The 11,992-nt window shown below is 30.3% G+C and overlaps 1 long non-coding RNA gene across 6 annotated transcripts in view; it reads left to right on the top strand.

Moving 5' to 3' along the window:
- Positions 1-1,400: 1,400 nt before the first annotated feature.
- Positions 1,401-11,992, top strand: part of LOC141378993 (uncharacterized) — a 136,728-nt gene continuing 126,136 nt past the window's right edge. For 2 of the 6 annotated variants that reach the window (XR_015516408.1, XR_015516409.1), the window contains exon 1: positions 1,410-1,700. This is a non-coding gene — a long non-coding RNA (uncharacterized LOC141378993). Of the gene's footprint in view, positions 1,701-11,992 lie in introns of all 6 variants that reach the window. The other 4 variants (XR_015516411.1, XR_015516410.2, XR_015516406.2 and 1 more) reach the window with 3 other exon arrangements.

The following is an 11,992-nucleotide window of genomic DNA, read 5'->3' as shown; positions in this document are numbered from 1 at the left end:
AAAAACTCATGGTTATTTCTTTGTCACAAAATCTTGAATTTCAAATATCTGACATGCAATCTAGGCTCCATCATGTGTAATTCGTCTGCATTATGATCGTCACTATACTTTAACCTCTTTAAAATGTCCTGTTTTAATTATTTTTGACACATCATTATTTTTGTAACTTGATTATACTGTACAGTCTATTTATAGAGGGCTCTTTCAGCACCATGGACAGCGACGATCAGAACAACCATCTACTGTTCAGCTAATAATTATTCCCATTGTCTGAAGTTTCTCCTAGTTTATTAACTTTGATTCCTGGTCCATCTGTTGGTCTCTCTCTGTCTCTCTTCTTCTCTTTCTCTGTGCATCAGTGAAACAATCTTGAAGAATGAATCATTGTGAAGCACATGTGCTGGCAGCCCACACGTGAATTATCGCTCCTTATTCACACATCAAAAGAAATAAAGTGTTTGAAATATAATCAGCACACATGTTAGTTGTTTTTTATGAACGAATAAAAAGAGAATGTCTTCAAAGTGTTTTGCCTTTGATAAAGAATGTTCACTGATCTCCCATAAATATGCAATCATAAAAAAACTTTCTACATTTCCATTCTCATTCACTATAACATTGGAATTTAATTAGACGAAATAAAATCCTCCCAAAAAAAAAAAAAAAACAAAAAAAAAAACAACACAAATCATCAGTCCACCTACTGTACATGCACAATATTCATACTATCACACTGTAACAATTATACGATCAATTAGTCCTGACAACATCTGTTTAAGTTATTGTAACTAATTAAACAAAGTTAATCATGTACTAACTTAATTGTATAAGTTTTGCAAGCTGTTTTATAAAACTGCTTTTTAGAATTAGAAGGTTTTTTGTGCATTTGCCTTGTTAATCTTACCCCAATTTGCAAATGTAAGAGAATTTTGATCATTTACATTTAGAGAACATTTAGGGTCTCTTTCATGTTTATGTATGAGAGTGAACTGTTACACACAAATTGTTTGCTGTATGGAATGCAAAACATTAAAGCTCAACATCTTTTTTTTTTCTCAAACAATCTTTTATTTAGAAAAGAAGAAATTTACAATATAAATCAGGAAGTAATCTGTAGAAGACTTGAATACAAGAATATACAATTACAAAGTAATAAGAACAATAAGTAAAAAGAAAGGAGTAATAGAAAGAAAATAAAAAGGAGAACAAAAAGAGGAAAGGGGAAGTACAAAATCAAATTACATAAAAAATACAGAAACATTAATTACTAACATACTGGAAGCATGATACTTTCATAAGTTTCTATTAACTTGCAGAATTGAAGCTCAACATTTCAAAATCATTTAGAATGCATGGAACGTCATCATTCACGATTTGCCCTTATATGGTATGTAGGCCGCAGCTTCCGCTGGCACTGGGAACAAACAAACAGTTCCTCAAACGCGCCACATTTAAATTACACGTCGATATTAAATCAAAAGCGGTTTAATTGTCTTTATTTTCCTCACACAGTGATATAATAATCCTAGAATGACTCGCACGGAGCGTTTTAGGTTACCTTTAGGACGTTTTATTGTAGTTTTGGAGCTCGTCAGCACCTGTTCCTGTGTACGTTGCGTGGAAGTAACGGATTTTAAAACATCTTCAACTCACCGGGAAAACTCATCGATGTCTCATGGTCTATCTTTCAGACGACACGAGTGAGTAACTTTAAAACATTTTTGGTTATGTTTGTCAGCTAACACTCTTATATTATTTAAGTAATTGTAAACCCAATGGTCTGCAGGTTTAATGCAACACGGGGGTCATTTGTTTCGCACACGCATGGCATTAGAAGAGTTCACTGAAAATATTTAGGCTCAAGCATGTATTTCATTTATCTATTTTTGTGTATGCTTGAAAAGAAGGCATCCTATTTGAGGTAAAGTTGGTTTTATATTCAGATATTCGTACATTCACCTTAATAATATAATTTCTGAAAATTATTTGCTATTTCTAAATAGTCCAATCATATTAGCTGCCAAATGAACATCAAAGTGCAACACTGGTGAGTCAATAAAATAGTGCTAAATGTTCATAGTACCATGCTAAACAATGTCACTGAATGAATGTGCAAATATAAAACCAACTTTACCTCAGTGGCATCCCAGGGCTGTTATTTCTAAAACATTTCATTTTGATGGCCTGACATTGTCAAATAAAGCTGTTTCGATGCACAGCTAAGTTAGTCTGAAAGAAATGAGTCAAGTGTCCATCCACAGAGTTTATCTGCTCAGAGAAAATATCAGTCTTCGAATATGCAGAATGATTTATAAACACTGATGTAAAGTTGGTTGTATATTCACACATTAGTTCAGTGACATTCTCTCTATAATGTTTACCGTGGTACTTTAAATATTCGGTCTGAAATTGCATTTAAATGTGACTTCAAAACAACATTAGCACTATTTAATTGACTGTACTTTGATAGTCATTGGCTGCTAATATGATTTGATTAACATATTATCAAATGTAAAAAATAATGCACACCTCTAGCCAGATTTTCAGGGACTTGTGTGTGAGCTGTAGTTTTCTGTAATAATAGTTTGTGGACAGCGAGATGATAAAACACTCAGGTCTCAAGTGTACTGTTAAGTGGGTATGCAGGTGTTAAAGCGACAGTTCGCCTTTGGGTCAAATTGTACTCAGTACTTAAATACAGTACATTTCCAAATAGGATTTTATTTCAGCTGTTAGAAGATATTTTGAGCAATGTTGTTCCCATTGACTTGCATATTGCAAGATAATGAAGTCAGTGAAGACCATGAACAGGAAAAGTAAACATATCTGAATGAACTATCCATTTTTTGAAGATATCAGTTTTCTATTAACAGATGCTCTGCTGGTTTTAGTGCCATGTGTGAGTCATGTCATCTTGTTTTGTATGCAGTCTGAAGGTTATGGTATGAACCTCTGGCAGGAATGCTAATTACTTGGAAAGTATGCTTCAATGTCCATGTTTCTCTGTGCTTTAATGACTAAGCCGTAATGACTGAAAAATGTAAAAAGGCAGAAAATTGGTTCCATCAACGCAGACTGGTGCGTGGTGAATTGTAAAGCTATTTTCTTTATGTACACAACCATCCAAAATGCAAATTATCAACATTCGAAATAACTTTGTTTCACTAACATGTTTTAGTAAAATTTATTTTTGTGACGTAATTTTTTTTTTGTCACATTAATCAAGTGATTATTTAGAAATAATCAAAGGTAATAAAAAAAGTAAATAAAAAATAATCAATAATAGTTAATAAAAGAAAAAAATAAATAATAGTAAATAAAAAAAACAATAAAAAGTTTTATATGCTTTTGCCACAGAAAAACAACAAGAAACATTTCCTATCAATTACAAAAACAGTTTATAATTTATTTTAACCATGATATTTATTTATTTATTTATTTATTTATTATTATTTTTTTAATAATAAAAAATCACCATCAATATAAATGCCTATTGAGTCAGATCAGTCTAAAAAAAGAATAGGTTTTGCAAAAATAAAACTCATACATGCACAGCACAATTCACATTTACAAAATCCAATGCAAAACACTATTTGTGAGTTTACAAAAAGGAATATTTCCCGAAATGAATTGGATGTGTGTGTTTATGAATTTGTTTCCAATTTACAAATTGAATTTGCACATTTATAAATAGTGTTTAAGTTTATGAATTTTATTTGCGTAATTATGGATTGTTTTGAATTTAGGAAATTGGATTTGCCTATTTATGAATTGTGTTTGAATTTAAGAATTGGGTTTGCATATTTATGAATTATCGTTTTGAATTTAGAAAACTGGATTTGCATATATATATGAATTGTGTTTGAATTTATGAATTGGATTTGCACATTTGTAAATTAATGTTTTGAATTCACAAATTAGATTTGCGTATTTAAGAATTGTTTCGAATTTACAAATTGAATATGTGTATTTATGGATTCTTTTGAAATTAAAATTAGAATTTGCGTATTTATGAACTTTGTTTTAAATTTAAAAATTTGATTTGCTTAAAGATTGTTTTAAATTTGAGAATTATATTTGCATATTTATGAATTGTGTTTTGAAATTACAAATTGCTTTTGCATATTTATGGATAATATTTAAATTACCATTTGGAATTGTATATTTGTGATACATGTTTTAAATTTATAAATTAGATTTGTGCTTTTATGAAGTGTTTAAATATACAAAAATGATTTGCATATTTATGGATTGTTTTGAATTTACAAATTGAATTACCATATTTATGAATAATATTTAAATTAACATTTGGAATTGCGTATTTATGATTTATGCTTTGTATTTATGAATTAGACTTGTGCATTTATGAATAATGTTTGAATATACAAAATGGGTTTGCATAATTATGGATTGTTTTGAATTTACAAATTGGATTTGCATATTTATGAGTTGTGTTTGAATTTATGAATTTTATTTGCACATTTCTAAATAATGTTTTGAATTCACGAATTGGATTTCCGTATTTATGAAATTTGTTTCGAATTTACAAATTGAATTTGTGCATTTACGGATTATTTTGAATTTTAAATTTGAATTTGCGTATTTATAAATTTTGTTTTGAGTTTAAGAGTTGGATTTACTTAAAGATTGTTTTGAATTTGAGAATTAGATTAGCATATTTATGAATTTTGAAATTACAAAATCCATTTGCATATTTATGAATAATATTTAAATAACATTTTGAATTGCGTATTCATGATATATGTTTTGAATTTATAAATTAGATTTGTGCATTTGTGAGTAGTGTTTAAATATACAAATTGGATTTGCATAGTTATGGATTGTTTTGAATTTACAAATTGGATTTGCATATTTATGAGTTGTGTTTGAATTTATGAATTTTATTTGCACATTTATAAATAATGTTTTGAATTCACGAATTGGATTTCCGTATTTATGAAATTTGTTTTGAATTTACAAATTGAATTTGTGCATTTACGGATTATTTTGAATTTAAAATTTGAATTTGTGTATTTATAAATTTTGTTTTGAGTTTAAGAGTTGGATTTACTTAAAGATTGTTTTGAATTTGAGAATTAGATTAGCATATTTATGAATTTTGAAATTACAAAATCCATTTGCATATTTATGAATAATATTTAAATAACATTTTGAATTGCGTATTCATGATATATGTTTTGAATTTATAAGTTAGATTTGTGCATTTGTGAGTAGTGTTTAAATATACAAATTGGATTTGCATAATTATGGATTGTTTTGAATATACAAATTGGATTTGCATATTTATGAATTGTGTTTGGACACCAAAATGTCTGGTTGTTCACCCATCTTATTATAATTTTTATTTTTATGAAGCCAAATTAGCCACTAAACTGACAAAACGTAAAATAGTAATGTTTCCTCGTGAGATCAGCCTGCAATCTACCTCAAGGCGAGTTGCTCAGCCATTATTGTGGACAAACAGAGGAGCACACAATATAAACCAATGCAAACGACAACAAAAAGAGCCGACCATTTTACACCATTTCATTTTACAAACACTCAGAATAACATGCACTAACATGTATAAATGTTGGTTGTGTGTCTGAAAAGCTGAAAATATGCTAATCTACCAACTGAACTAGAGAAACCTCACGCTAATTTTACATTTCCTCTGTTAAACAAATGTCTTGTCCTTTCTCAACTCAAAAGATCTTAAAATATCCCAGGCTTATTACTTTCTTTGAGGTGTATTTCAATTATGCAACACAGGCCCATTAGTTTCCTTTTTTAAAATGAACCTCTTTACAAATGACCCATGTCGTCAGCGGAAGCTTAAGATGAAACCACGGAGAATTTGACAGTATCGCAGACAGAAAGTTCACCGCGAGGATGTTGTAAATCCCAGCAAGCAGTGCATCGAACTTTGACCTCTCATCCAGTTTCTACCCTACTTTAACAGGAGGAAGATGAAGGCAGAGCGCAGTAGTAGTGAGAGGAAAAAAAATGAAATGTGAAATGTCAGTGTGGCCATGTTTCTAAATCTGCTGTGCCAAATGTCAAACAATACAAGAAGGAGACGGACAGATTATCTTGCTTTCGCGCACGCCAATTTTCCAGGGTTCACCTTAAACCATGTATTGTGTCCATTTAATTACTTTTTTTCTGAGCAAAAAAAAAATAATGACATCTCAACATGATTTACAGAAGCACCCACTAAAATGTCATCGCTCCAACAATAGTGTATATACCAATAAAACATACGTGTCCAGTATAATATTAAAAATAAAAATCATATGATTTATAAATAAAAGGTAGAATTTTCCGATGAATCATCTGTTGAACTGCATCCCAATCATCACAAATACTGCAAGACCTATTGAAACCAGCATTGACCTAAGATTTTCACAAAAATCAGTCAAGTTTGGTGAGGGAAAAGTCATGGTTTGGGGTTACATTCAGTATGGGGGCATGCGAGAGATCTGCAGAGTGGATGGCAACATCAACAGCCTGAGGTATCAAGACATTTGTGCTGCCCATTACATTACAAACCACAGGAGAGGGCAGATTCTCCAGCAGGATAGCGCTCCTTCTCATACTTCTGCCTCCACATCAAAACTCCTGAAAGCAAAGAAAGTCAAGGTGCTGCAGGATTGGCCAGCCCAGTCACCAGATATGAACATTATTGTCTGGGGTAGGAATGGGTACTGAAACTCGATACTTTTACGGTATCGGTGCTACATTATTAAAGTATCGAGAAGCTCTGACATTAACTGTTCTGCTATCGATACTGGAGAATAATTGCTGAATAAACATTACTTACTGTATAGCATAATTTACCTGACCAATCATCTAATTTGCGATATTTGATATTCGCCTGCACAGGTGGCAATCTAACATGAGAAATGCTCGTGTTTCTGGTTAGCGCGTCAAAAATAAAAGCCTTCACATTTCTTGGCTGTGCGTGCGCACTCAGCAGAGGCTCGCACGAAGTGCACACACATAGCTCTTAAGCTTGCACTCTAAAAAACATTGAGTTATTTATTTAACCCAATGGTTGAGTTAAACATATTTGGTTCTTTGTTGGATTATTTTTTAACCTTTATTAGATTATTTATTAAAAACTCAACTTGTTGAGTAAAATTTTTGGTGCTGCTTTGGGTTATTTTAAACCTTTATTTGTTTTTTTATTTAATAACTCAATCAGATGGGTTAAAAAAAAATTTAATTTCAACAGGCAACTGATATAACTGACACAAAACATCTGTATTAGTATGTGGGCATGATGTTGTTTTTGCGTGAAAAAAAAAGTTATTTAAGCTGTAACGCAATATTATTGTTGTTATTTTTTTTGTCAAATTACCTCTTGGTGTCATGTTTTCAAATCCGATTTACCTTCCAAGACCACCTTTTAGAAACGTTTAGATGTGGTTAAAATGTACATTGTGGACACTAAGTGAAGCCTGTTGCAGCTGCTGGACAGTCTCTACAGCACACAGAGCTCCATATTCTGCTCCATCAACACAGGATTTTCTGCTTGCACAGTTTATAACTGTCTGCACTTTGGTCTGTTTCTTAATTTTTTGTGATTCTTGATTTATTTTAACAAAAGTGTCCAGAACTAAAACGTAATGGAAACAGCATTTTCAATATTTTTGAATACTGTATGTTATTTATTTACACAGTCATAATTATCAAATTAATTGTAGTACTAGTAACAGCAATAGTAATACCAGAATGGAAAAAATTACATTTTAATCAAAACCCAATGCATTGGGTTAAATTATTGAAGCTATTTGCATTGGTATAAAATAGCCCATAGTTGGGAATAATAGTGTGCTATAATAACCTATAGTTGGGTTATATGTTGGGGTATTTTTAACCCAACTATTTTAATAGAGTGTGGAGTGAACCAAACAGGTTGTATTTCCTGAGTGGACAGCGACAATGTCGGTTGCAACAAACGCAACAAATTGTTTTCTTGTATAAGTGGAAAAGCAAACAATCTGGCTACGTGAAAGTATCTTTCAAAAGTGCATTAACTGCAATGAAGAGTAATGAAATGTTTTTGACTGCCTAGCTACTAACAGTAACGTTACATCATCCACATTATTATGTCAGCCGTCAATGACCTAAATTAGTGTCAAATAGTTAAATAAACACACATTCGGTTACAATGAAAATTTGTATTTTTTTTTGCAGTAGTCTAAATAAATCCTAAACATAAAAAAACTTTAACTTAAGCTGTATTTACAATATAGCCTATGAATAGCCTAATAATAAACTATTCTTATTAAGATATTATAAAAAAACTGCTTATTTTTACATTGCAAGATGCTCCAAAACTAAAAAAACACAGTTAACTCCCAAAACATAATTTTGACTTTTCACCGTTATGAAAAATCGTAAACATTATCTCATTTAACTACATTTTGCAACTCAAAGAGGGTATTTTCAACTGCAGGGAGCACAATAAACCAAGAAAGATCCCGACATCTGCCGGAAAAGGTAAAGATGTTAATTTTTATCTAGAAGAAGTTTAAAAACTGAGAGTCAGTTTCCACATTGTTTTACGGGAAATAAAAAGTTTTACAATTATTGGTTTAATTTTATATATATATATATATATATATATATATATATATATATATATATATATATATATATATATATATATATATATACAGTATATATATATATATATATATATATATATATATATATATATATATATATATATATATATATATATATATACAGTATATATATATATATATATATATATATATATATATATATATATATATATATATATATGTATATATACAGTATATATATATATATATATATATATATATATATATATATATATATATATATATATATATGTATATGTATATGTATATGTGTATATATATATATATATACAGTATATATATATATATACTGTATATATATATATATATATATATATATATATATATATATATATATATATATATATATATATATATATATATAAAATTAAACCAATAATTGTAAAACTTTTTATTTCCCGTAAAACAATGTGGAAACTGACTCTCAGTTTTTAAACTTCTTCTAGATAAAAATTAACATCTTTACCTTTTCCGGCAGATGTCGGGATCTTTCTTGGTTTATTGTGCTCCCTGCAGTTGAAAATACCCTCTTTGAGTTGCAAAATGTAGTTAAATGAGATAATGTTTACGATTTTTCATAACGGTGAAAAGTCAAAATTATGTTTTGGGAGTTAAAATTATGTTTTGGGAGTTAACATATATATATATATGTATATGTATATATGTGTATGTATATATATATATATATATATATATATATATATATATATATATATATATATATATATATATATATATATATATATATATATATATATATATGTATATATATATATATATATATAAAAAATGTAATATTAAAACAAAGTGTTGTTAATTCTGTTCTATTATTTTTTTTATTTCATAAAAAAACACTACAAAAAGTACTGATAAGAGAACCATTAAAGTACCGAACCGATAAGTGGTATTGATAAAAGTAGTAATACCATTAAAACCTTAACGATACCCATCCCTAATCTCTGGGGTAAGATGGAGAAGGCATTAAAGATGAATCCAAATAATTTTAAAGTACTCAGGGAGTCCTACAAGAAAGCTTTCCTTGCCATCTAAGCAAAGTCAGGCCTCACTGTCCTAATTAAATAATTAAAAATCAAGGCATGATCATATTTTATTTTGGTAATATAAGTGTAATATAGAGGCCTTTGCCTTTCATATAAACCACGTCTGTATGATTTTTAATTACATTTTTGTCTAAATCTCCACCAAAACTAAGAAAACAAATAGAATAGGAGCCAGCGAAAGAAAAAACGGAAAAAGAAGTGACTTATTAAACCCACAGTTTGATTCGACTAGTTCACTTTGCCCAAAGCTATGAGCTGTTACTGTACTGGTGGTCTGGCGCACACAAAAAACAAAACGAAAATGGCATTTATTCTTGAAAAAAAAATACTGGCAAGGCCTCAGAGGCTGCAGCTCTAACTGCCCTCCCCTTCAGCTATTGTTCGCCCTCATCAGCGTCAGAAGCTGCCAGATCTGCTTCAATCCTGAGGGAGAGACGCCATCTCTGGGGAGCCCGCTCTGGACGGCATGGCCTAATTGGGGCCCGAGGATGAGGGGCTGGCTGCAGCTGCCCTGTTACAGGGATGATTGACCTGCTACGGCCACCGCATGGATTTACAGGTTGTTGTGAATTGACGAAGAGACCAGGAGACTTTTGGATACATTTTAAGAAATGATTGAGCTAAAACAACTTAAATAGAGATATAGTAATTTTACTTCTCTGGATTGAATGTGTTGACTAAGCCTGCACAATATATCGTTTCAGCATCGATATGTGATTATTCGCAATAGTCACATCACAGGACATGCAATATTGAGTTCGTATTTTAAATGTGTTTTTTTAATGTCTGTAATTGTATAATGACTTAAAAGCATCAGAAATTAGAAATTGTAGCATTTATGATCTTAGCTATGATTACCTTTATTGAATTGATATTTTTATCATTCAGTTACTGTACTTAAATACTTTTAGACCCAGGAAACGATAAAACGCTTAATTTCAATTGTATCTTTTTCTTAATTATATTCATAGATTATGCATGAAAATACTCACAACATATGCAAATACAGAAATGCGCTGCAAATAGACCACAACCAAAAAGTGTTGGGGCATTCCAAAAGGTTTATTGATTGTATATTAGATTTTATGGAGATGCAAATAGTAAACATTAATTCATCAATCTCTGACTAAACGTGTGTGTGAAAATACAACACATGCAAATACAGAACTTAACCGCAAATAAGACAGACCACAACAAAAACACTTTTTTTTGTTTATTCATGACTATTTGCTTTTGTAAAATGTTTTTATTATTATTATTAACAGTATTATTTATTATAATATATATATATATATATATATATATATATATATATATATATATATATATATATATATATATATATAATATATTAAAAAAAAAAAAAAATATATATATATATATATATATATATATATATATATATATATATATATATATATATATATATATATAAACAAACTTAGATTTGTCCACCCATCACATTTTGGACCATATGAGGTATAGCATGTGTATTTGGACCTAACTAGTAATATTAGTTATATAACTAATTATTAGTATTTGGATATAACTAATAATTTGGACTAAACCTCGTTTTTGTTTTTCATTTATTCGTTTGCTGGAAATTAGAACTGAATTTAGAAATAGTTTTGAAGCATTTTTGCACTTAAACAAAATTAATTATGTAGGCTAATGCATGTCACATTTCCTTATCCACGAAAGAGAAAGAGAAAGTAAAGGCTGATTGGAGGAGGTTCATTCTTTATCCTCTCGCTGCAGATGGTCTGTTTAACTGTTTTCTCACTAGTGAAGTATTCAGTTTTTCCACTTTCAGGGTCTGCCATGTAAATAGCAAATATACCATGGTGCGACGCGACTCTTAAAAGGAATAGGACAGGGGTGGCCAATCAGAGTCTGATCTCATATTCCAGGGGTGGCCAACCCTGTTCCTGGAGAGCCACCTTCCTGCAGATTTCAGTTGCTACCCATATCAAACACACCTGAACCAATAAATTAGGACCTGAACACCACGTGATCATTACAGGCAGGTGTGTTTGATATGGGTTGCAACTGAAATCTGCAGGAAGGTGGCTCTCTAGGAACAGGGTTGGCCACCCCTGGAATAGGAGATTAGACTCTGATTGGTTTATTCTCAAAACTTACCCAGAACTCATTAAGAGAAAAAGCTCAACCCCGTTAGACCATACGGCTCAGAGCGCATTTTTCTGTCTTTAAAACAGCAAAAGTGGATAAGGTCACGCCCTGAATGCTTTTGCACCATGCACTTTAGACTTT

This window comes from Danio rerio, chromosome 19 (genome assembly GCF_052040795.2).
Source record: "Danio rerio strain M-AB ecotype USA chromosome 19, GRCz13ab, whole genome shotgun sequence".
Taxonomy (NCBI): domain Eukaryota; kingdom Metazoa; phylum Chordata; class Actinopteri; order Cypriniformes; family Danionidae; genus Danio; species Danio rerio.
Note: the sequence above shows the minus strand (reverse complement) of the source record. Positions and strands in the feature narration are given on the sequence as shown.